The sequence below is a fragment of the Diabrotica virgifera genome, chromosome 6, assembly GCF_917563875.1.
Source record: "Diabrotica virgifera virgifera chromosome 6, PGI_DIABVI_V3a".
Lineage (NCBI taxonomy): Eukaryota > Metazoa > Arthropoda > Insecta > Coleoptera > Chrysomelidae > Diabrotica > Diabrotica virgifera.
In genome coordinates, this window is record NC_065448.1 from 61,686,684 (window position 1) to 61,712,443 (window position 25,760).

Consider the following 25,760-nt stretch of genomic DNA (forward strand, 5'->3'; position numbering starts at 1 on the left):
TGTTTAATTTTTTAATGAACTGATAATTTCAATACTTTGGTCTAATGAAATGTTTAGGTTTTCTAATTTAGTAATTGATTCAGCAATATTTACAAAGTTGGTTTGGATATGTGACAAATTACTTTTAATAACGTTTTTTTTTAAATCCACACATCTTTTATAGCACCTGAGCTATGTACTTCGAAGCCCTGAGCATCAAGCTATTCCCCATCTAGTTATCACAGGTTCAGGTGGTAAAGTCACATTTGGTATAAATGATTTTGAACTCTGTTTTACTATTATTCCACTTGTTCAGAAGAATTGATTTAGTTGCACTCTGTTTTGGCATTATCAAAAACTTTTGATATACACTCAAACAAAACTTTACTGAACTAAATACGGACAGGTCAGAACGACGATTGAAATTGGTGTTTTGCTAATACAAATTCTGGTAATTTGTAATTTTTTGAGCTTTCGTGAAAAACAATATTGATTTATAATTTTATTTAATACTGTCGGCAAACCGCTTATCGCATTACTGTCCATTAGGACCTATTGTCATAATATGCTAATACCAACTATACCAATTGCGTTACTTGTGTCCTATAGGACTCAATAGTTTGTCAATATTGGGGATATATCTGAAAATATGAACTTTTAATAAATGCATATGCACTTACACAATTTATCCAAAATATGCAAATATGCACTTAATATGCATTTTGCCTATTTCCCGAGCTCTAATAATTAGTTTTAAAAAAACTGGAGTTAAAAGCGAAATACGAATTTTTGTACTTTGGTAAAAAATGCCATTTTCTTCAGAATAGAAAGATTAGGATTAGAGATACGAAAAAATGTCTAAATATGAAATTATAGGTTACTTAATACTAAAGAACTTGGTTTGAAGAAATTTTTCCTACGGCAAAAATTGAGTGAATCGTAAATGAGTATTATCGATAAAACTAACACTTTGGATAGCGAATAAATCGAAAGCTATTAATTTTATCAAAAAAATGTGTAGAACAGATTTTGCTTAAAATGAATATTTTTATCATTTTTTGCGGTCAAAATATAATAAAAAATTTTCACCCTCGACTTGGGGTGTCAACCACCCCCATGGTAAAAGCGCCTTTCGGCATCATATAGATTTTGATCCTTAACCTATCCACTAGTTATTCTCAAATTTTCACTAGTAATACCACTAGAGGTCAAATTATTTCCGGAAATTTTTTTGAGATCATGAATATTTTGAAAATTTCCCGAGTCGCAGACGAGGGAAATTTTCTAAAAATATTCATGATCAAAAAAAAAATTCCGGATATTAATTTGACTTCGCGTGGTATTCGGTAAGAAAATTCCACACCAAATTTGCATTTGAAAATCCAAAGCTGCATGAACATATTAATAGCGCGCCATAGCTTTGTCAGCAATTATTTAGGCTTTCAAATTCGTAATTTCTACTCATTGTAGTTGCATGGAAATACCATTTCAAGATAGAAAATAGTATATTCTTCAATTTTACATAAGTTTTGAGTAACTACAAGTGATAGAAAATGAATCAAAACTAAATTATGTAAACAAATAAAAACCAGTCTGTCAAAATTGTTCTGTTATTGTAAACGTCAAAAAATTTCCACTATAATTCGCTGTTGGGTACCCCACGAGCAAAAAATTTCCGATAAAATACCTACGTTGCCATGGTGATCTGTCAAAATAACCTATTTTGATTGGTTCAAAATTACAGGTGTGGAATTTTCAAGCAAATCTATCCATTCTGTAAAAATTGCGAGGTGAAAAACTTCGGTTCCTGGACTATTGTAGACTTAGGGCTAAAACTAACTATTTTCTATGGGAAATAAACCACAATTTTACTAAAAAATGAATTTATTAACGTTTCGAAACCCAAATAACTTCAGAACAACATTAGGGCTAAAACGTTTACATGTCTAATTACATTTTGTTTTACTCTTATAAATTTTATTTAATTTTACTTCAGTCTTTTTATACACTCCTTCACCACTTCCGTCTACCTATTTCTGTCCGATGCTAGTTCTTTCCATCTCTCAACGTTAATTTACTTCAGGTCTTCGTACGCACCGTCCTTCCATCTCTTTCTTGACCCTGAATTTCCTTCTCTATTGTATTGTTCTTCGTGAGAGTACCATTTTTGGCATGCTTTTATTTGCCATTCTTTCGATGTGCCCCAAATATCGTATTCTCTGTGCTTTGATTGTCGTCGTTATCGTTGACTCTTTATACATTTCTTCCAATCTTTATTGGTTCTTCTTCTCCACTGAACTTCCATTTTCACACCTACATACTTTGCGTGTTTTTCTTTAATTTTTCTAAAAGGCCCTTTTCTGACTTTTTCAACACCCATGTTTCGCATGCGTATGTTACTGTAGGTCTGATAACTGTCTTGTAAATTTTGATTTTTGTTTTTTGGAGACGTATTTTGATTTCATCAGTGTTAGTACGGCTCCATATTTTTTATTTCCTTTAGCCATTCTTGACTATATCTCCGGCTCCTAATAACCATTTTTATCTATTCTGGCACCCAGGTAATTTTATTTAAGTTTTTTGAACGAGTATATTTTTTCTCCATCTATTTGTAATATGATGTCATTTTTTTTTTCTTTGTGGGCTCTTCCATTATTATAAATTTTATCTATATATAACACCGGTTTATAGCGTCCTGCGCCTTCCGGTTCCTATTCTCCAGCCGCGTCGATCTGTCCAATCTCCTGGTCGGAGATCTCTCTCAGACATGGCTTTCTGGATTCCACTTATCCAGGTTGTTTTCGGTCTGCCCCTTTTCCTTCTTTCCGGGGGTTGCCATTCCATTATTAGCTTTGGGAGTCGATGTTCCTCCATTCTTTGTACATGGCCATACCAACAAAGTTGTTTTTGTTGGACTTCTTCAATTATGTTTGTTTTTCTATTCATAACATCTCGTACCCGTTCATTCGTTATATGTGAGACTCTGGAGATGCAGGCCGATCTTCGCCAGAAGTCCATTTCCAGTGCAAGCAACTTCTGTTCTGTTCGCTTATTCAGTTGCCAGGTTTCACATCCATACAGTACCACGCTTTTAAAGATGCTATTATAAAGCTGTGTTTTCTTTTCTTTTGATATGGTTTTTTACCAAAGTAGCGAGTTCAAAGCTCCTATTACCTTCTTTCCTTTCATAATTCTTTCCTCTATTTCGAATTCTGTCCTTCCACTTTGTTGGATTCTCGTTCCAAGGTATACATAATCAGAGCTTGGCTCGATAACCATATCATCCTCTAGATGTAACTCACTTTTCTATCCTCCTATACACATATATTTGGTTTTCTTCATATTAACGTATAGGCCCCATTTTTTGTATTCTCGAAACAGCCGGTTTCTCATAAATATTAGATCATCTTTATCCTGGGCAATCACCACCTGATCGTCAGCAAAATGCAGTGTGTATAATGTTGAGTCGTCGTTTAGCTGTATCCCCATTCCAGAACACGATTTGCGCCACTTATGCAAGACCTCATTTATATAGATTTTAAACAGTGTTAGCGATAAGCTGCATCCCTGTCGTAGTTCCTTATTCACCATGAAGCTAATAGATAATCTGCTGTTGATTTTTATGTTTGCTTGGATATTGTTTTAGAATTGTTGCACTGCTTTTATTAAAGTTATATTAATAGGGGATTTTTCCAGGACTTGCCATAATTTACAAAGTGGTACGGTATCATATGCCTTAGTTAGATCAACGAATAGTAGATGTATTTCTCTGTCTCTGGCTACTTTTTTTTCATTGAGTTGGTTGAGCGTGAAGATGTGGTCGATACAGGATCTTCCTGCTCGGAATCCTGCTTGTTGTTCGATCTCTATAGGTGCATATTCATTTTCTATTTGAGCTTTTAAAGTTTTCCCATATAATCTGCTAAAGGTGCTGGTTACAGTAATACAGCGATAGTTCTTGCAGTCTTCCTTGTTACCCTTTTTGTGTATTGGGGTTATCCATCCTGTTTTCCAATTTTCTGGTATGTTTTCTCCATTTGTGTAGTTGTTGAAAATTAAGGTTATTAGTTTGATCAATTTTGCAGTTCCATTTTTTATAAGTTCCGCTGGTATTCCTTCTGGACCACATGCTTTTTTATTTTTTAGTGATTTAATCATTCTCTCAACGAATTCGTCATTTAATTCTATGACTTGACCATTTAAATTGTAGTGCTTTGGTGATGTATTTATGTATTCCTGTCTATTTTCTTGAAGTTCTTCTTTGTAGTGGGTTTTCCATTTTTTTAAATCAATCATTTGAAGGTTTGTATTATTTCTGTTTTCATTTCTTAGATTTCGAATGAACCTCCAAGCTTCTGAGGATCTGCTTCCACCTAGATGGCATTCCACTTCCCTACATCTCTGTTCCCAGGTATTGTTCTCATTTTTTGTTAACATTTTTTTATATTTGATTAATTCTTGGCGGTATTGGGTTTTATCATATGCGTTTTGTGATTTTAACCATTTATGATATTTCTGTTGTTTTATTTGTTTTGTTGTTCAAGTTCATTGCTCCAGACTATGCTGTTATTTTTCCTGGTATTTGTTATCTCCTCCATGCCTAATGCTTCACTGGCTGCTTCCTTAATCGCAAGTGTTATTTTGTCGTAAATTATATTGGTGCTACATGTCAGGTCAATTTGATCAAGTTTTTGATCCAGTCTGTTCTAGTATAGGAACCTGGTGCTGTCGTCATATAGCCCAGCTAGTTTGTATTTGGGTTCTTTGATTATTTCTACTCTTTCTTCTTTCGATGTTTCATTTATTGCATATTTGAAGAGGATTTTGATTCGAGATATTAGTAGGTAATGGTCAGATCCGCATTCTACACTTCTATATACTCTTGTGTCTTGGATTTTCCATTCTGATTTTTGTTTTATTATAATGTAGTCTATAATCGATCGTAGTTGTCTTGTCTCTTGAGGCCAAGTGAACTTATGTATGTCCTTGTGGGGATAGAAGCCGTTTAAAATTTTTAGGTTAAATTGTTGACATAGACTAAAGAGCCTTTCTCCATTATCATTGGTTACTTCTTCCCCGTAGTTTCCTACAATTAGGTGGTCCTTCTGTCTTCCTGTTCTTGCATTCAGGTCGCCCATCATTAATATCTCCCGTTGATCTCCGATTTTAGAAATCGTGTCTTCAAGCTCTTGTTGGAATGCGTCTTTTTCGTTTATTAATGTATCTTCGGTAGGGGCATATATACCTATTACTGTGGTTCTGTGTCCATGGATGTTTAAGTTGACAGTCAGAATTCTCTCGTTTATTGCTTCCCAATTTGTTATTTTATTTTTATATCTCTTATCGATAAGGATTGATACTCCTTTGGCAGCTCTTTGATGTTTTTGTACGCCACTGAAGATGTGGATAAAATTATCAATTTATTCTATACCTTTACCTTTTCTTTTTGTTTCAGTAAGAACGGATACTGATATCTTGTGTTGTCTCATTCCTTTGATTACGTCTTCAATTTTTCCTTTTAAGCCTTGGACGTTCCATGTACCATAATTCATTGTCCATTTTCGTTGCGGATGTCGTCGTGGTTTTTCAGGTCCGGGTTCCGAGGCTGGGTTTTCGGATTTTTAGCAGTTCCTTTTTTACGAATGTAGAGTCGCTAGCCCTACGATCCAACCCCCAACATGGAGGGCCAGAGTTTAATTTTGAAGTTTGCTTTCTTCTAGATGGACTGTCTTCTCTACGACTCTAGAGCTCCATCTGCCCATTTGTATTTGATTTTATACCATCCCTAAAATCGGGGGTCGCCATTTCCGCCATACACACCGTACCGAAGATTTTCTTCTCCGCCGTGGATACCGTTGTGGTCTTCATCCGTCACCCTGGACAAGGGACCCTAAGCAGGTACTAGTTTCCCGGGTCAGGAAACTCCTGGAATCTGCGGAAGGCAGGGATTGATTCACTTTCCCTGGTAGGACTGTCCAAAGGAGTTCCTACCCGCTACCGGTTTTTATCTTCTCTTCATTTATTTTAAGTCCAACATTTTTGGCTTCTTTCATTATGTTTTCATTCTTTTGTGTTTTTTTTTGCTTGCTGTTAATAGATTCAGATCATCTGCAAATGCTATACATTGGTGGCTGTTTTTAAATATCGTTTCTTGTATGTTTATTCGGCTTTTTCTGATTATTCCCTTCAATGTCAGATTGAATGTAGTTATAATAGTGGGTCTCCTTGTCTTCTTGAAGTTACCTTTGGCGTTCGTCACACTTGGTGTTGGAATTCTCCCAAGAATATTTCCTTTTCAATTTGTCTCACACTTTATCTTACTGTTGGTCTCATTACTGTTTTATATATTTGGAGTTTGTCTAGAAACGTATTTTGAATTAATTAGGTCTCTTAAACTGCGTAATTTTTTATTCCCTTTAGCTATTCTGGCATTGGGCTCAAACTGCTCTTTTCCATTTTAATTAAATACTACACCTAGATATCCAAAATTGTCCACTATTTTAAAAGTGCAGCTTTTACTACTTATAGAGCTCACACTAAACTCGTCTTTTTTGTCTTCTGTCCTTCCCATGATCATATATTTGGTTTTGTCTTCATTTAGTTCCAATCCGAATTTCTATGCTTCTTCAATATTTCTCTTCACCACACTTGCTAATTATTCCTGTTTACAGATTTGTAGCACCAAGTTTAATAATGTAGTGGATAAAGGGTCTCCCTGGCTCAACCCTTTTACATCCGTAAATTGATCTAAAATGTGACCCGCAAATTCACAAGTAAGATCAAAATGTAAAGGATAGACACTTAAAGGCAGATAAATTAACCAAGAAGTAATCATGGATGACAGATGAGATCTTGAAACTAATGGAAGAAAGAAGGAATGCCAAAAATAATCCCAACACATACAAAACAATCAATATGTCAATAAGAAATAAAATTAGAGAAGCGACAGACAAGGAAGCGAGGCCAAGAAATTGAGATTCTACAATCAAAGTACGACAGTCACAATTTACATAGGAAAGTTAAAGAACTCACAGGTGGACTAAGACGGAGACAGAGAGGAAATCTAACTGATTCTGACGGAAACATCATGTTAGATAAACAGAGTAAAATTAGAACGTGGAAAGAATATCTAGAAAAACTATTTGAAGACCAAAGAGATAACACCTTTGAGCTAGAAGAAGAGGTAAATGATGGACCAAGAATATTACAGCAGGAAGTTTATTCTGCCATAACACATCTTAAGGATGGCAAAGCAGCAGTTCCCGATAATATACAAGCAGAACTACTCAAACTGGTGGACAACGAATCAATAGCAATAATCACAGAGATATTCAACAACACAACTTTGGACAAATACCAACAGAATGGCTGAAGTCATGAGCTTATTGCAATTCCCAAAAAAACAGGAGCCAAAAAAATGCGACGAATATCGTACGATAAGCCTGATGAGTCGTCTCCTAAAATTGTTCCTAAAGGTAATCCATAATATAATTTACAAGCAATGTGAAAGTCAAATTTCGCCCAACCAGTTCGGGTTCATAAATGCTCTTGGTACGAGAGAGGCTTTGTTTTCAATACAAGTCTTATTCCAGAGATGCAGAGACGTAAATTGCGACGTAAACGCATGTCTGGTTGATTACTAGAAGGCGTTTGATAGGGAACAACACGCCAAGATGATAAAAATACTAAAAGAAGTAGGAATTAACCACCAAGATCTGAAAATAATTAGAAAACTTCACTGGAATCAGACTGCAAACCTTAGAGTTGACGGTGTACTCACCGAATATGTCAAAATCATGCGTGGAGTGAGGCAAGGCTGCATTTTGTCTCCCCTAATTTTCAATCATTACTCTGAAAGAATATTTATCGAAGCTTTGCACGAAACTGAAAAAGGTATTCTACTAAACGTGTACCGGCTAAATAATATCAGGCATGCAGATCACACCATAGTATTTGCGGACAACCTAGAAGACCTACAAATCCTCACGGACAAAATCAGGTACTACAGTCAACAATATGGACTCAATATAAAAGTAAAGAAAACAAAGCTTATGATTGTCAGCAAGAAAAAGATAACAGAAGGTCAACTCTATATCAACCAAACCCCTGTAGAAAGAGTGAGGCACTACAACTACCTCGGCACCATAATAAATGAAGAATGGACCAACAACCAAGAAATAAGAGCGCGCATCGGAAAAGCTAGATCAATCTTCAACTGTATGGGGGCGTTTTTCAAGAGCCACAACCTTTCTCTTGGTATAAAAGTAAGAATGCTGAGATGTTACGTCTTCTCTGTCCTTTTTTGTGGTGTTGAATCATGGACCTTGAACGAGGATATGTGCCGAAAATTGGAAGCATTTGAGATGTCGCTATATCGGAGAATTCTTAAAATCCCATGGACTGATCGGGTCACAAATGAGGAGGAATGGGGAAGAACCGAGAAGTACTAACCACCATCAAATCTCGAAAGTTGAAATACTTTGGACACATTACGCGAAATTAATCTAGCTATGCCCTCCTACAAGCCATCCTGCAAGGAAAAATATTTGGAAAGCGAGGTTCAGGAAGAAGAAGAACATCCTGGTTAAAAAACCTCAGAACCTGGTTCAACACAACATCTGTGCAGCTTTTCCGCGTTGCTGCAGATAAAGTGAAGATTGCCATGATGATCGCCAACATTCGTCACGGATAGGCACATTAAGAAGAAGACAATATAATATACACTATAATGTACAGTGATATTTATAATATAATAATAATATACAGAGAGAGTCTGTAAAGTGGAATAAATTCAATATCTCAAATACTAATTGTTTTTTTGGAAAATGCTCAGACCCGTCGATTAGTATTTCAAATTGTCCTTTTTGACATTCAATAATAATGTATACAGGGTGTCGCAATTTAGAGATATGACGTCATCGTCGATTTTCTTAAATGGCAACACTGTCATTTTGATAGCTAATTTGATAGGGTTTGTAAAGTTATACATAACTGCAAAATATCAAATTTTTATTCTCTACCATTTACAAGATAATAGAAAATAACAAAGTTATATCTGCAATTTGGAATATATTCAATAATTAAAATACTAACTGTTTTTTTGAAAAATGCTCAGACCCGTCGATTAGTATATCAAATTGTCCTTTTTGACATATAATAATAATGTATACAGGGTGTCCCAATTTAGAGATATGACGTCATCGTTGATTTTCTTAAATGGCAACACTGTCATTTTGATAGCTATTTTGATAGGGTGTGTAAAGTTATACACAACTGCAAAATTTCAAATTTGTATTCTCTACCATTTAGATGATAATAAAAAATAACAAAGTTATGAAAAAGAAGTAATCAACTAATAATTGAATTTAATTATTTCAATAAATTAAGCAAAAACTCATAATGTTGCCCTCAATTATTGTCAAATTGTCAATGGGCAACGTTATGAGCATTTGCTTAATTGAAATAAATAAATTCAATTATTATTTGATTACTTCTTGTTCTTCATAACTTTGTTATTTTTTATTATCTTGTAAATGGTAGGGAATAAAATTTTGAAATTTTTCAGATGTGTATAACTTTACACACGCTATCAAAATAGCTATCAAAATGATAGTGTTGCCATTTAAGAAAATCAACGATGACGTCATATCTCTAAATTGGGACACCCTGTATACATTATTATTATATGTCAAAAATGACAATTTGATATACTAATCGACGGGTCTGAGCATTTTTCAAAAAAACAGTTAGTATTTTAATTATTGAATATATTCCAAATTACAGAAATAACTTTGTTATTTTCTATTATCTTGTAAATGGTAGAGAATAAAAATTTGATATTTTGCAGTTATGTATAACTTTACAAACCCTATCAAATTAGCTATCAAAATGACAGTGTTGCCATTTAAGAAAATCGACGATGACGTCATATCTCTAAATTGGGACACCCTGTATACATTATTATTGAATGTCAAAAAGGACAATTTGAAATACTAGACGACGGGTCTGAGCATTTTCCAAAAAAAACAATTAGTATTTGAGATATTGAATTTATTCCACTTTACAGACTCTCTCTGTATATAATTATAATATACATTGTAATATATATAATATAATGTAATATATAATGTACAGTGTGTCCACGGATAGGGTGCCCAAGAGGAAAAACTTTCTTATTTTGAATTTTAGCGAAAAATGTCATTCTTGATATAAACTTTTGCTTGTTTTAAAACCCCATAAAACGAAATCAAATTCATTTTTTCAAAACCTGCTTAATTTTGTAGCCTATTTTATGTAAATTTCCTATACATTTTTGCACTAAGTTCCAAATCGTAACAAAAATCTAGTGTTGCTAAGCTACAATGTTGCCTATGCTACAATGTACCTAGCTTAGTAACTGTCAACTCCGATACATAATTTGTGAATTGTCATTTTTTTTCGACAATATTAAGCGTTCAAAAAAAATTTATGATTGGATGCTTAACATTTTCTTGTCGAAAAAGAATGACAATTCGCAAATTATTTATTAGCTGACGGCTAATAAATAGTAATAATATTTATGAGGTGACAGCTACTAAGCTACATTGTAGCTTGGCAACACTAGATTATTGTTAAGATTTCGAACTTGGTGCAAAAATTTATAGGGATTTGCATAAAATTGGCTACAAAACTAAGCAGGTTTTGAAAAACTTGAATTTTATTTCGTTTTATGGGGTTTTAGGACAAGCAAACATTTTTATCAAGAATGAAATTTTTCGCTAAAACTGAAAATAAGAAAGTTTTTCCTCTTGGGCACCCGATCCGTGGACACACTGTATTAATATGCAATATTAAATATAATGATAGATATAATTAATAATAAAGATAGGGGAGCCCAAGCGGGGATTTTTGCAGAAACTCGAGCGCGTGAGATTATCATATGGAGAGCACCCTGGAACCCTGTAGATGTACCTCTACCATATATTGGCTCTAAACACAGGGGAGTTCGTTAAGGGGTGGGGGGGCGCAAAAAATCTATCCTTAGAAAAACTCGAAATCCTAAGATTAAGATAAGGTAAGTTAAGTACGTGCAAAACAGTGTATATTTTAAACATCTGACGATTTGGGCGGGGCGTAAGGAAATGGGTGAGTCACAAACTTTCACAAGAAAAAAGCGAATATTTCGCGAAATGAACGATAGATCTAAAAAATACGTGCTCAATATTTGTCAAAAATTTATCGAATTATGTCAAACACGACTGTCCACAGAGAGGGGTGGGGGTAAATTATAAATTTTAAATACGAATCCCGCGATATTTCGCGAAATGAACATCAGATCGAAAAACTGAAAAATACACATATTCAATATGTTTGAAAAAATCTATCGAATGATACCAAACACGACCCCCACGGATGTGGGCTGGGGGTTACTTTAAAATGTTCAATAGGAGCCCCTATTTTTTATTGCAGATTCGGATTTCTTACGTAAAAATAAGTAACTTTTATTTGAAACATTTTTTCGGATTATGGATAGACGGCGCTATACGATTTTTGGAAATGGAAAATTAAATTAAAAATTGAAAATCCCCACTAAAATGGATAACTTTACTTAACTTTTTTTGGTTTTAGGACCTACTCTTTACAACCCACTAGTCCCCAAAGCGCTGGAGTAACTGCACATTTAGCATACTTTCCTCCCCTGCTATAAGGTAAGAATCGAAAATTATGCTGCAACGTAAGTGATACTCAAGGCGCCCCGATCTATAAGTTGATCTGTTGCTTGTTGAACTGGAGCTTAAGATCTGTTGGTGCAACCAGGCATTAGCTTCACTTGTACTATTCTGATTCGTTTTTTTTTTCATTTTTTATCACACTTTGTTTTTGGGGTGAACGGTTCAAAAAATTTATTGTAAAACATTCGGAAAGCTTTATCTTTTGACGGTGGCTGCATGTTAAAATACCAATAAAGAAATTTTTTACTTAATAAAATGAGCTGATTGGCTTTAATTTAACAGGCTACAATTTAACGTATATAATTCTGCCAATTAGTATAGGTAATGTAATTAATTATCGCAAATGAATTATTCATTGTTTCGACATTTAAACTAATGAATTTGAAACAATTTACACTTCATAATTGGCTGAATTCATTTTTATGGTGAAAAAATATTGAAATTTTGATTAGCATTAACTACAAGAGTTTATTGCGTACATTTTCAACAAAAAATATATTTAGGTACAATTATAGTCTAATAGCTGGGAGCTTAATTTGTGTGTGATAAGTAATATGAAAAAACTATACGGGGATATGTTGAATTAGTTGTGTACATGACTTTCCCCGACGGCCGGAAACCAGAGTGGGGGACGAGGGTAGCTATAAAGGGTCAAAGTCGCGGTTTTTATTATTTTGTGCACCAAAATTTTGGAGTAAATAGGCCATGACGTAACTAAGTAAAATCTCCAAGGGCGGAACGCTGCTTGGGGTACAAAGGGGTGGGGCAGGGGTGAATACAAAAAATATAAGGGGTTTTTTGCGACGTTCGTAATTGAGATAGTGTACCAAAATTTGGGAATAAATAGACCATAAAATTACTAAGTAATCTCCAGGGGCGGAATCTGCGTGGGGAAAATGTAGGTATTCCCAGTCATTGCAATAAAAATACATTTATTTTCTATAATTTTAATCGATTTCCAGATTAATCATTAAAAAAATATTAAAATATATCATAAAAAGGAATGAAATTCTAATATTGTGTTTTCACATCGATGCGATGGTTATAAATAAGTTAAATACAAATTTAAATTTTGTATTTAAAAAACCATTAAACCCTCAAGTAAAAATCTCAAGATTGTAATAAATTTTCTTTTCAAAAATCTATAAAGTATCAAAAATTTAATATCTGCTAAGATGAAATTTTTGTCTCTTGATTAAAAAACAGTATTTTATACAATAGAAAATGAAGCTTTAAAAAACTTTAATGTTTTTCCATGTATTGAACAAATTCTTTAATAAGTCCGTAATTAAAAATTGGTTCATTTTATTAAAATATTTTTAAAAGAACTTATGTTTATTTAAATTTACTAGCCTACTAAATATAAAATAAAATAAAAACTAAATCAGGCTTTCAAATAAAGAAAATATTTTTATATTGCATATTTTTCTGGATCGGCATTTTATTAAAATATTGAGTTATTTTTTTAAGCGTGCGGCGGTGGCCAAAAATGTGCTTTAGTTTTCGATGGTTACCGGCCTTTGGTACCAAAATGTTCGTAATTAAAATCTGCACGACTATTTAGTTATTTTGTTTAGTTTTTTGTGCTCTTTGTAATAAAAAAGATAACTTCTATTTAAGTATATGTAAAAATATGAGAATTAGAAAATAAGACTTGAAAGATAAACTTCAACAGAAGTAGGAAAATAATGCTATTAAGAATAGCTAATTGTAGCTATATAGGTAGCTTCTGCGTTGAGGAGCCGATATAACAAAATACTACTTTTGCAGTAGTATTAGTGTAAAGGAAAATAAAATATGATGAGAGTTTGATGGACTGATAACAGAAGTATGAAGAGACAAATGTAAACTAAGTGGAGTTAGGCTGGAGATAGAGCTCTGCAAGAGAACGACAACTTGACACTCAAGGATGGATACGGCCAAATTGCATGCCTGTCAAAGACAGTAGATCTAAATAGATATTGATGATGACTAGAAAAGAAAATATTAAAATAGGAATAATCTACTGAAAATAGATAACGAAGAATAATAATTGCTACAGAAGAACAAATCAAGGGCGCCAGGAAAGATCTTCGATCACTTTCCCAGGTCTCTTACACTGTTGTAGAATATATTAAATCAGTAAGTAAATGTAAATATCTTCTTCTTCTTAAGGTGCCTATCCGTTCCGGATGTTGGCGACCAGCATGGCTATCCTAACTTTGCTTGCTGCTATTCTGAATAGTCCGGTTGTCGATGTATTAAACCACTTTCTCAGGTTTTGAAGCCAAGATATTCTTCTTCTCCCTGGTCCTCTCTTTCCAAATACCTTGCCTTGAAGAATGAGTTGCAACAAGCCATATCTCTGTTCATTCCTCATAACATGGCCAAGATATTCCAGTTTGCGCTCTTTGACTATGTTAATAATCTCGCATTCCTTGCCTATTCTACGTAGAACCTCAATATTAGTCACACGATCCACCCACGAAATTCTCAAAATGCGCCTGTAACACCACATCTCAAATGCCTCGAGTTTTCTCAAAGAAGCCTCGGAAAGTGTCCAGGCCTCTACTCCGTATAATAACGTAGAAAATACATAGCATCTGATGATAGAGATTTTGGTAGCAAGAGGTAAATCGTGGCTTCTGAAAAGAGACTTCATCATTATGAACGCTGATCTCGCTTTTCCTATGCGTTGTTTTATTTCACTTGAGTGGTCCCACTGGCTGTTTATGTTGGTACCAAGGTATGCGTAGCTGTCGACCCTGTCAATTAGTTGTTGGTTAACCAAAAGCTGTGTATTTAATATTTCGCGCTTACTGACTACCATATACTTTGTTTTTTTCGTATTGAGATCAAGTCCGTATTCTCTACTTATATCTGATATGCGCGACATTATTCTTTGCAAACCATCTAGACTGTCTGCAAAAACTACAGCGTCGTCGGCATATCTAATGTTGTTCAGACGCACTCCGTTGACTAATACGCCTTCCTGTAGTTCTCCCAGCGCTTGCTCGAAGATACATTCAGAGTATATATTAAACAGCACCGGGGACAGGATGCATCCTTGCCTCACTCCTCTATCTATGGAGACTGCCTCTGTCAATTGGTCTTCCACTTTAATATTGGCAGTTTGGTTGTAATACAAATTATATATGATTCTCAAGTCTCTATCATCTACTCCCGCTTCTTTCAAGATGTTTATGAGTTTATCATGTTTTACTCTATCAAACGCCTTTTTGTAGTCGATAAAACAAATATACACGTCACAGTCAACATCCCTGCATCTTTGCATAAGCACTTGGACAGCGAATAGAGCCTCTCGGGTGCCTAAGGCATCGCGGAATCCAAACTGCGTCCATGATATCTGTTGTTCGCATTTTTTATATATTCTGCCATGTATCACCTTCAGAAACGTTTTGAGCAAGTGGCTCATTAGGCTAATTGTTCTGTAGTCTTCACATGTTTTGGCATTTACTTTTTTGGGTAAAGTTACGAAGGTCGACTTTAACCAGCTTTGGGGTATTTTTCCAGTTACGTATATTTTGTTGAATACGGTTGTTATCCATTTTATTCCTTGTTCATCCATAAGTTTTAGGAATTCTACATAAAACTGGTCAGGCCCTACAGCTAAAAATGTAAATATAAAGGGATAATAATAAATGATATGCAAAATAAATAAATATTTATGCAATAGGTATAACTACTAGATTTTTGACAATCTCTGAGTTAAACAAAGTGAATATTTATTGGCTCTAAAATAATGACAAGGGTGATACTTTGCAACAATAATATAACAAAAGTCAGGTTATATGTTACAAAACTGAAATACCTCTTATCTCTATGTTGTAGGGTACAACTCATATGAGAATAAACCTTTACTAAATAATTATAGTACGCTTGCTACGTACAACTACGTTAAATATCGAAAGATATGACTAATAATACCAAGACACAATGAACTCTAAATGAATTAAGAAGGCATAGCCTGACTAAGTAAAATACAACCAAAGTGAATTAAGCGAAATGAATGAACGAACGTTAAATAAATTGAAGTTCAGACAAATATATACAACTGACTTGAATTGACCGAACCGGGCGGGTGTAATTTCCTCACCAAAATAATATTTTGCCTACGTTTAGAAGGGTATGTCATAATCCCACAGGTATTTTCCTCACCAAAATCGAAGTGGTTATTTCAGGTAGATTTTACTAAAGGCATGCAAGGGAATTATTTATCTACCTACTATAAAATTACAGTAGGTACCTATAATAACTAATTAATTAATTATAGTATTTTATTTTTAGTCACAATTGGAATTTTTGACAAAACGGAATGTTTAATAGAAAATAATCGCGGTAAACCTTTACTGGTATTTGAAAATTTATTTTTTATAAAGTGAAAGTTTTAAAAAGTAAAGAAGTGTTCTGGAGGTGTAATAAAACAACTTGTAGTGCGAAATTATTTACTATTGGTCCAAATTTTACAATATCTAGAAGTAGCCTACAACATAATCATGAACCAGATCGTCAGAAGATAGATCGGAAAATTGTTTCTAACTTTTTTATACGTAAAACCGAAGAGAATATTACTGAAAAACCAGCAAAAATTATACACCAAGAGCTTGCAGCTAATTTGCCTAATAAAACAAATCTACGATTGATGTCAGTTACATAAGAAAAAATATATTATATAATTGTCGATAAAAAATGATGCCTGGTCGACTTCCTTCCAATATTGATAAGGTTCAAGAATTTGTGAAGAAGTGTGCTTAAAAAACAACCAAGGGGGAATATTTTCTCTTTATAAACTGTATCAAAAGTAAGATAATTGTGAAACAAATATAAGACTTTTAGCCACATTGAATTTTATGTATTATACGGATGGCACATTTTCTTACTGCACCAGATATTATTTGCAATTATTCACTATTCATGGGCTAATTAATGGGCATTATACTTCTTTACCATACTTTATTATACTTGTTATACTGAAGATAGAGACCAATGGAGAAACATTGTTAGGAATATTGGAAGAAATCACGATCCTCAGTAATGGGGAAACGACAGGAGGGAGATTATACTGTTTACTGCCAAACAAAAGAACAGAAACTTACAACAATCTTTGTTATTTGTTAAAATCAGAAATTATTAAAGCTCTCAAAATTGAGTTTAATCCTAGTAAAATTTTTGTAGATTTTGAAAAAGCTATATATAATGCAATCATTCAAATATGTTCGAACACTGAAATACATGGTTGTTACACCAAGCTTGTAGTATGTGGTATAGAAAAATTCAGTCTCTTAACATCAGCATATTATTAAGAATGATTCTGAAGTTGGCAAGTAGCTCAAACATACTTTTGGCCTTACATATACAGGGTGTCCAGAAACTCTACCGACAAACGAAGACAGGATATTCTTCAGATAATTTGAAGATAATTTAACCCAATTCACTTAGTCCGAAAATGCTTCCTAAGGGAGCTAAAGCTCTTTGAAGATGGCGTCTTGTAATTAGTTTTTCTTAAATACCTCCAGAACGCTTCTATTTAGAAAAACAAAAATTGGTACGCGTATTTATCTACAAGATATAAATCTAATCCATCCATTGCAAATTTCTAGTACCGATCATAGGCGTCCGTTTTGGGTAGGGCAACGGTTATTTTATCGCATAACTTTTTTATCTTTAACTTTTATGCATTTCTGACACTGGATTATGAAATTGCGAAATATTCTAGTACTAAAAGGTACTCTTGTTTTAAATCGGTAGGACACACAGTTTTCTAGAAAAATCGATTTGAAAGTTTTTCGGTTTTTAAATAAAAAAAATTCAAAAAAAAAACTGTTTAGAAAGACGAAAACTGGTACATTTATTTATATTCCAGAGATAAATCGATTTCATTAATTGCGAATTTCTAGTACTGGCCAGAGGCGTCCGTTTTGGGTAGGTCAACAGTTATTTTTTAGCATAACTTTTTTGTCTTGAATTTTTGAGCATTTTTGACACAAGATTATTAAATTATGCGGTATTCGAGTACTAAAAGTTACTCTTACTTTATGTTGGTAAAGTACTTCGTTTTTTGTTGAAAAGTTCTTTAAATTTTTTTTCAAATTCCAATAACCAAAAACTTTCAAATCGATTTTTCTAGAAAACGGTGTGTCCTACCGACTTAAAGCAAGAGTACCTTTTAGTACTAGAATACCTCACAATTTAATAATCCGGTGTCAAAAATGCATAAAAGTTAAGGAGAAAAGAGTTATGCAATAAAATACCCGTTGCTCTACCCAAAACGGACGCCTATGACTGGTACTAGAAATTTGCAATGGATGGAATCGATTCATCTCGGAAAAGTAAATATGCATACCAATTTTCGTTTTTCTAAATAGAAGCGTTCTGGAGGTATTAAAAAAAACTAATTTCATGACGATATCTTCAAAGAGCTCTAGCTCCCTTAAGAAGCATTTTCGGACTAGGTGAATTGGGTTAAATTGTCTTAAAATTATCTAAGGAATCTCCTGTCTTCGTTTGTCGGTAGAGTTTCTGGACACCCTGTATAAAACCAGAAGACGTATCAGATTGTCTTGTGTTTGATTTAATGTCATGCAAACCAGAAAATGAAATTTTAAATAGATACGCTGAGTATTTAGTTGAAACTTATACAGACGAAGACGAAAATGCCATATTCTCCCCATATTTGTGGACAGAGGCAAGTTCTTCTGTTATTCCTACTACGAATGCTTGCGAATCTTTTCATTCGCATTTCAATTCCTCGTTTTATAATACGCATCCATCCATATTATATTTTCTTAGAAAAAGTTAAAGAATATCAAGTAGATAAGTATGTTAAAATTTAAAATTTGCACATTCCAAAACCTATCAAAGATAAACTTGTAAAACTGAAATTGAAAAATGTAGAAAATTTAATATTACGGTATCAATCTAATCAAATGACTAGAATGGATTTTGTAAAGTGTGTCTCTTATTATAAGTAGTAAATATTAAATAATAATTTATACGTTTTACATATTATCTATATTATAAACTATTATTATAATATAAGGAAATTAATGTCTTGTATTCGGATTTCGGATGCTTTCATAATAAACATTCTTAAATTACTTATACATCTATATTTTATTTTATTATATACCTCAGTGAGTTGGTGAGGAAAATACCTACCAGATTAATACGAACCTTTAAATTTGGTGTGAGGAAAATACCTACCAGATTAATACGAACCTTTAAATTTGGTGAGGAAAATACCTGTCAGATTATATGGTTTTACTTGTTGGTGAGGAATTTATCTTCACCCGACCGAATAAACGAAGAAAAGCAAATTAACAACAAAATATCTGGGAAACAAGCAATTAATATTAAAAAGTAAATTTACACAAATAACAAAAACCAATCAAATTAATAATAAAATATAAGAACCTATTTTTCTGGGCATAGGTACATTGTGCACAATGTAACTTACCGTAAGATTATACTTAAGTTTGGGAACTTAATATACTAATAATGTATAAATAATATGTTATGTAAAAAAACCAAAGGTAAGCTAAATCTTAAAAAAAGGTAATTAATAAACATAGTGCATTAACCAAATGTATGTGATACGAAACGTCATCGTTACTATATATATATAAAGGGTTGTCTACAGCTAATGCCGTTTCCCTTCCGTCAGCCAGGACTTCCATTTTTTTCGATCTTCCCAGTCTCCGTCTTCCAATCGTTTCTTAGACATGGCTTCGTCGACTTCATTTTTCCAAGATCTTATAGGTCGTCCTCTTCTTCTCGTACCTCTTGGGCTCCATTCTGCAACCTTGTTTATCCAAGTGTTTTCTGCTCTGCGTACGTGGCCGTACCATTTCAGTCTTCTCTCGTCTATATATTGCAGGGCATCTTTTTCCACTTGCATTCTTCTCCTTATCTCCTAATTTGTTATTCTGTATCTTCTGGTGAGACCACAGCATCTTCTCCAGTATTCCATTTCGGTTGCCAGAATGCTTTTTTGGGTTTTTTTGTTTATGACCCAAATTTCTGCGGCATATGTCATGATGCTTCTTACTATTGTCTGGTATATCATTCTTTTTGTTTTTCCCTTGATGTTTTTATTCCAGATTACATTATGGAGTTGTCTGATGCAAGATCTTGTTTGTCCCAATCTACTTTTTATTTCTGCTTCTGTTGTTCCGCTTTTCGACATTATAAAGCCCAAATATTTAAAATTCTTCGTTCCTTTTATTTCAACTTGTTCTTCTACTTCTAAGTTTTTTACGTCTTCTTCCGATATTACTAAGTATTCCGTTTTTCTTCATATTTATTTCCAGGCCCACCTTTTTGTATTCCTCTTTTAGTTTTCTTACCATGTAACTGATATCCTCTTCATCTTGAGCCATCACCACCTGATCGTCTGCAAAACACAATGTGTAGAGATAATCGTCCCTTATCGATATTCCCATACCCTACATTTTGTCTTCCAAGTTGTTAGTGCGTGTTCTAAAAATATTTTAAATAGAGTCGGTGACGTTGGGCATCCCTGTAGTAATCCTTTTGTTGTTTTGAAGTTAGCAACTACCTTGTTTCCGATTTTTATATTTACTTCATTTACACTGTACATGTTTTTGATTGCTTCTGTTAGGTTAGGCGGTATCCCTATTTTAGTCATTGCTTTGTACAGTTCTTTCCTTGGCACGGTGTCATATGCCTTCCTAAGGTCTATAAACGGAATGTGTAGATCTTTGTTCTTAGCTCTTTTTTTCTCTATTGTCTGTTGTATTGTATGGATATGATCTAGACATGATTTCCCTGTTGTGAAACCTGCTTGTTCTTCTCCGATTTTACCTTCTATATTTTTCTCTATTTTGTTCGCAATTGTTTGTTGTTATATGTAATTTTCGCAATCTTTTCTGTTACCTTTTTTGTATATCGATGTTATGTAGGCTTCCTGCCATTGTTTAGGGATGTCCTCTCTATTTATTGCTCTTTCCATGATTCGGCATACCATTCTTCTTAATTTCTGTGTTCCGTATTTGATTAGTTCCGCCACAATTCCTCCTGGTCCTCCAGCTTTATTGTTCTTCATGGAATTTATTGCTTGTTTCATCTCTTTGTCTGTTATGACTATTTTTTCTTCCTCTGTGGTCATTATTTTTCATCGTTACTAAAGGCGCAAAAACTAAATGTTCCCAAACACACCCATTTATCGAACGACTTCACAAAAAAGTTTCGCGGCTGCCTACCGGAAAATGAGCACCAGAATGGTGCCAAACCATGCTTCCTGCAAGTACAGGTGAACAGGAAATCAGGAGCTGGCATTTTTGGCCAATTCCTTGTGTCTAAACGGCTTGACTGTGGATGTGGCTGGAATCGGCCCGTTCCAGGTGGTTGAAGGGTCTACAACCTCACAGGATGGTAGATTTTAATATTTGTCCCAAATGGCTAAAACAAACATTTTCCCAGTCTTAGTTTCAATATCCAATCGAACATGTATTAGAAAAAACAAAAGAATAAATAATGAGGATGAGGTTTTTAGAATGAACAGAAATAAAAAACACATTAGCAACTATGATGACTGACCTTGAAGCCAACTTGAAATTTAAATAAAAAATATGATATTTAGGACAATATATTATAGGATAATAATTATATTATGTACCAGTGTGATATGACCATACATTAGTAGTCGAGGAAATGAAGCTGAAAAAATGGCAAAACCTCGCAATTTTTTCGTCCAGCATCGATTTGTACAAAAATTTGGAATTAGGCTCATTGCACCCTCTAGTTCATTTTATATATTGAGCCGTAGTACGCTTTTGGTTTTTTAAGGGTGAAAACTACCCCTAATTGTAAAAAATTATAAAATAACATTTTAAACTTTAATATTGTCAACATTTGGTTCTTATTAGTTACATAATGATTGTTTTATGCTTTAAGATATACTATCATAATATTTTAACCCTTAAAACCACCCTTGTTGAAGCTATATATAAAAAATTTACTTATCCTATTAGAATAATTTCGACTTGCTTCGATTTACATAAAAACTTGGGATTAGGATCATCTCACCCTGTACTTCATATTATATATCATGATTAAGGGCGTTGATTATTTTTAGGGGTGTAAACTACCCCTTATTGACAAAAATTATATAAAAACATTGTAAACTTTAATATGGGTAAAATTTGTTTTTGATTGATTAAATAATGATTATTTTTTATACTTGAGGATATAATATCATAATATTTCAACCCTTAAAAACCACCCTTAATAAAATTACAATTTTTATAAATAGATATTTTGATAGATCTATACAAAAAAAAGTAGAATTAAAGAATTACAAATACATTTATTTACACAAAAATACGAATTTACAAATATGTACAAATACAAATACAAATAGTTTTTTAGTCATTTTCCATTGTACGAACCGGTTCTGTGGTATTATACATACATTGAAAATTATCCATAAGCGGACTATCCGAATTTTTCGAAAAAAAAAATTCGTTTTATAAACATAGCTTTTTCATTTTTGGCGATAAAAGGTTTTTCAAAAACGACTTTGTAGGATTTTTGAAGAGTTATAAGACTGTGTAAACTAAATTTCGTAAGATCCCTTAGTTTTTAATTAGGGGGGTTTAAAGAGCTCAAATAAGGGGGTGTTTGCTCGTAAATAGAGGTTTTAAACATCTATTTCTCGCTAACTTTTCACTGTAATGAAAATATATGTACAAGGGAATTTTAATTATTAAAAAATCTGCAATTTAGTAGTCTATCATTTTTTTCGTATCTCCAGTATTTTCGGAGATATTTGGAGAAAAAGGTAAAAAATGGAAAATTCTAAAAATTTCTTTTAAATTTAAAAATCATTTTTCTTTAAACTCCAATTTTTTTAAAATTAGGCCTTTTAAATCGGTCAAACATCTTGGGTGTATTGATAATACAAATATAAAAGGAATTACAGAAAGATGAAGACCAATTTTTAAATAGGAGGGTAGTTAGGGGGTTGTTTTCACTTATTTTTTCATAGAGAAAAGCAGGTACCGACCTTTTTTTGATCATAAGTCGCCTAATTTTCAGGCTAAAAACTTTTTATTATTAATTTCTGAGAGGCCTAACTGTATACTTGAAAAAAGATTATTTAAATTTTCCTCGAAAAAATGCAAAGATTTTCCGATATTTTACTTTGAATATTTCAAATTACGCATTTGACGAAAAAAGCTAACTTTTAACATACCGTATCTCGGATTTTGTTGAAAAATATTACAGAAAAAAATTTGGTTTGTGTTACTAAAAGATACAATTTTGATATCTACAGTTTTTGATTAAATGCATATTTTCGGGGTATTCTCAAAAAACCCTCTAAAAAAGTCGATTTTTTTATCGAAAAACTGTTACTTTCAAGCGCGGATAACTCGAAAAATATTAGTTTTACGAAGAAAATGTAACAAACATTTTTTTCTTAGAATTACTTTTTACATCGAAAAATTCCCGTCCCCGAGATGGGGTGGCAACCACCCCAAGGTTTTATCGTACAGCGGCATGATATAGAAAATGATCCTTGGACTATTCCTTACCATCTGTGAAAATTTAAAGTAAATCCATGCTGGACGAAAAAGTTGCGAGCCAAAATGCTTCATTTCCTCGACTATAGATATTTATTTAACAATTTATCAGATATTGAGTGTTGACAAAATGTAAAAGACTTTACTTTAATAACCAAAAATTTAAGACTATTACAACTTTTTAGAACAAATATTGTACACACGGGAATGATTAAAAGATACTAAACTCAATAATTAACTTTACTAGGAAAATTGAATTGGAAAGTAATATTTTGATGTACAAATAATGTAAGATGCCAGGTCACTAACCTTATTTATTTAAAAAAAATACATGTATTTATGGCATATCTCCCTTATTCGTCATTGTTTCACTCAAGAAAACGCTGGATGGATTCAGCAAAACCATGGGACACCATTTCCACTTCCATTGGAACTCTATTTCCCAATAAAAGGCTTCCTAAGAAATGAGACCTTCCGCCATTATGGAACCAGAAATCCGTAGACCGACTTATATATAACATAGCTTATATTTTTCTAAAACTTTTTTTGTTAGTGTATATACATGTTAACGTAAAAAGTTCTACTCGCATATTTGGCCGTTAATTATTTGTTAATTGTTCAAACAATAACAATTATTTTGTATAAATATAAATATGTAATTTTAAAAATATCGTTAAATTCAGAATATCATATGCTCCAGAATATCAAAAAATGCTATTATGAAAAGTTGTTTGAAATTAGAAATTATGTCTAAATATACAATTACATCATTCCAATCAAAAAAAAAATTTAACTTTTTTCTCAAATTACGGATACTCATCATCATTTTATTACAATTATTATAAATATTTTATTATCACTTTTACGAAAAAAAAAATTATTCTTCACCCGAACCAATCGGTACCTAATACAGTTCTTCCCACTCTCAGACCGTATGGCCTTACTCAAACTGAAAGCCAGTCCAGTCAATATCAATATAATTCAGGTTTGTGCCCCAACATCGGGCTCAACAGAAGAAGATATAGAAATGTTCTACGCAGAACTTAAACAACTGCTTAGTACGTTAAGAGACATGAAGTAAACCTCATAATGGGCGACTTTAACGCCAAGATAGGGAGAGGTAGAGACGACGATTTAATAGACCTGTACGGCCTTGGAGAGAGAAATGACTGAGGCGAACGACTATATCAATTTTGCCAAGAGGAAGATATGAAAATATCTAATATCTGGTTCAAGCTACCACCTAGACGCTTATTATACATGGAAAGCCCCAGCGGACCGCCCCGAGAGTATAGTTCGAAACCAGATCGATTACATAATGGTTAACAAAAGATTTGGATCATCAATAACTAAAACTTGTACATACCCTGGCGCCGATGTTCCATCAGACCATGTCCTTCTCTTAGCAGAAATAAAAATAAAAATCACTAATATGAGGAGAGGTATAAGGAAAAATGGCACAAGATGATAGAGAGAGGAAACTCATATGGGAAAAATACATCAAAAATCTCTTTGCAGACGAGAGGCCTGAGATAGAAGTCGTTCAGGAACAAGTGAGAGATATTAACAACCTATCTGGTCCCGAGATCACAATTGAAGACATTACTAGAGCAATAAATACCTCGAAAGACGGGAAAGCAGTTGGACCTGATCAAATTCCTGTTGACTTACTCAGATTGATAGATAAAGAGGAAATTACGATACTCCAAAGATTTTTCAACCAAACCTATAAAAAAGGAAAATTCCCTGTCCAATGTCTTGTATCTAACTTTATCCGTTTGCCAAAAAAAAACAACGCAACAAAGTGTCAAGATCACAGACTGATAAGTCTGATGAGCCATTCTTTAAAAATATTCCTCAAAGTTCTTCACTACAGAATCTCCACAAAATGCGATGGTTATTGGTTGCTCACAATTTTGATTTCGAAAATGCCTGGGTACCAGGGAAGCACTAGTTGCAACCCAAGTGCTAGCTCAGAACTGCTACAATCAAAGGAAAGATGTAATGATGTGCTTTATAGATTATGAAAAAGCCTTCGATCGAGTACAACAGCATAAACTCGTACATATACTAAAACAACTCGACATAGATCAAAAAGACATTCGTTGCATAGAGGCTCTTTACTGGAATCAAACAGCTGTCGTCAAGGGGGATAATGAAACAACGCAAGCTCAAAAATCCTCAGAGGTGTAAGACAGGGATGCATTCTCTCCCCACTACTGTTCAATCTATATTCAGAAAGTATCTTCCAGGAAGCTCTTGAGGAATACAAAAGAGGCATCAAAGTAAATGGTACCTGGGTCAATAATATACGATATGCGAATGACTCGGTCTTAATAGCAGGCAATATAGAAGACCTCCAAAACCTTCTTAATAAAATTGGAGGGCATAGCGAGAACATGGGATTTAGCATCAACATAAAAAAGACGAAGTTCCTTATAATCAGCCGTCAATTATATCAACATCAAAATGCAAGACTAGCATATAACAACCAAGATGTAGAGCGCGTAAGAAAGTTTAAGTACCT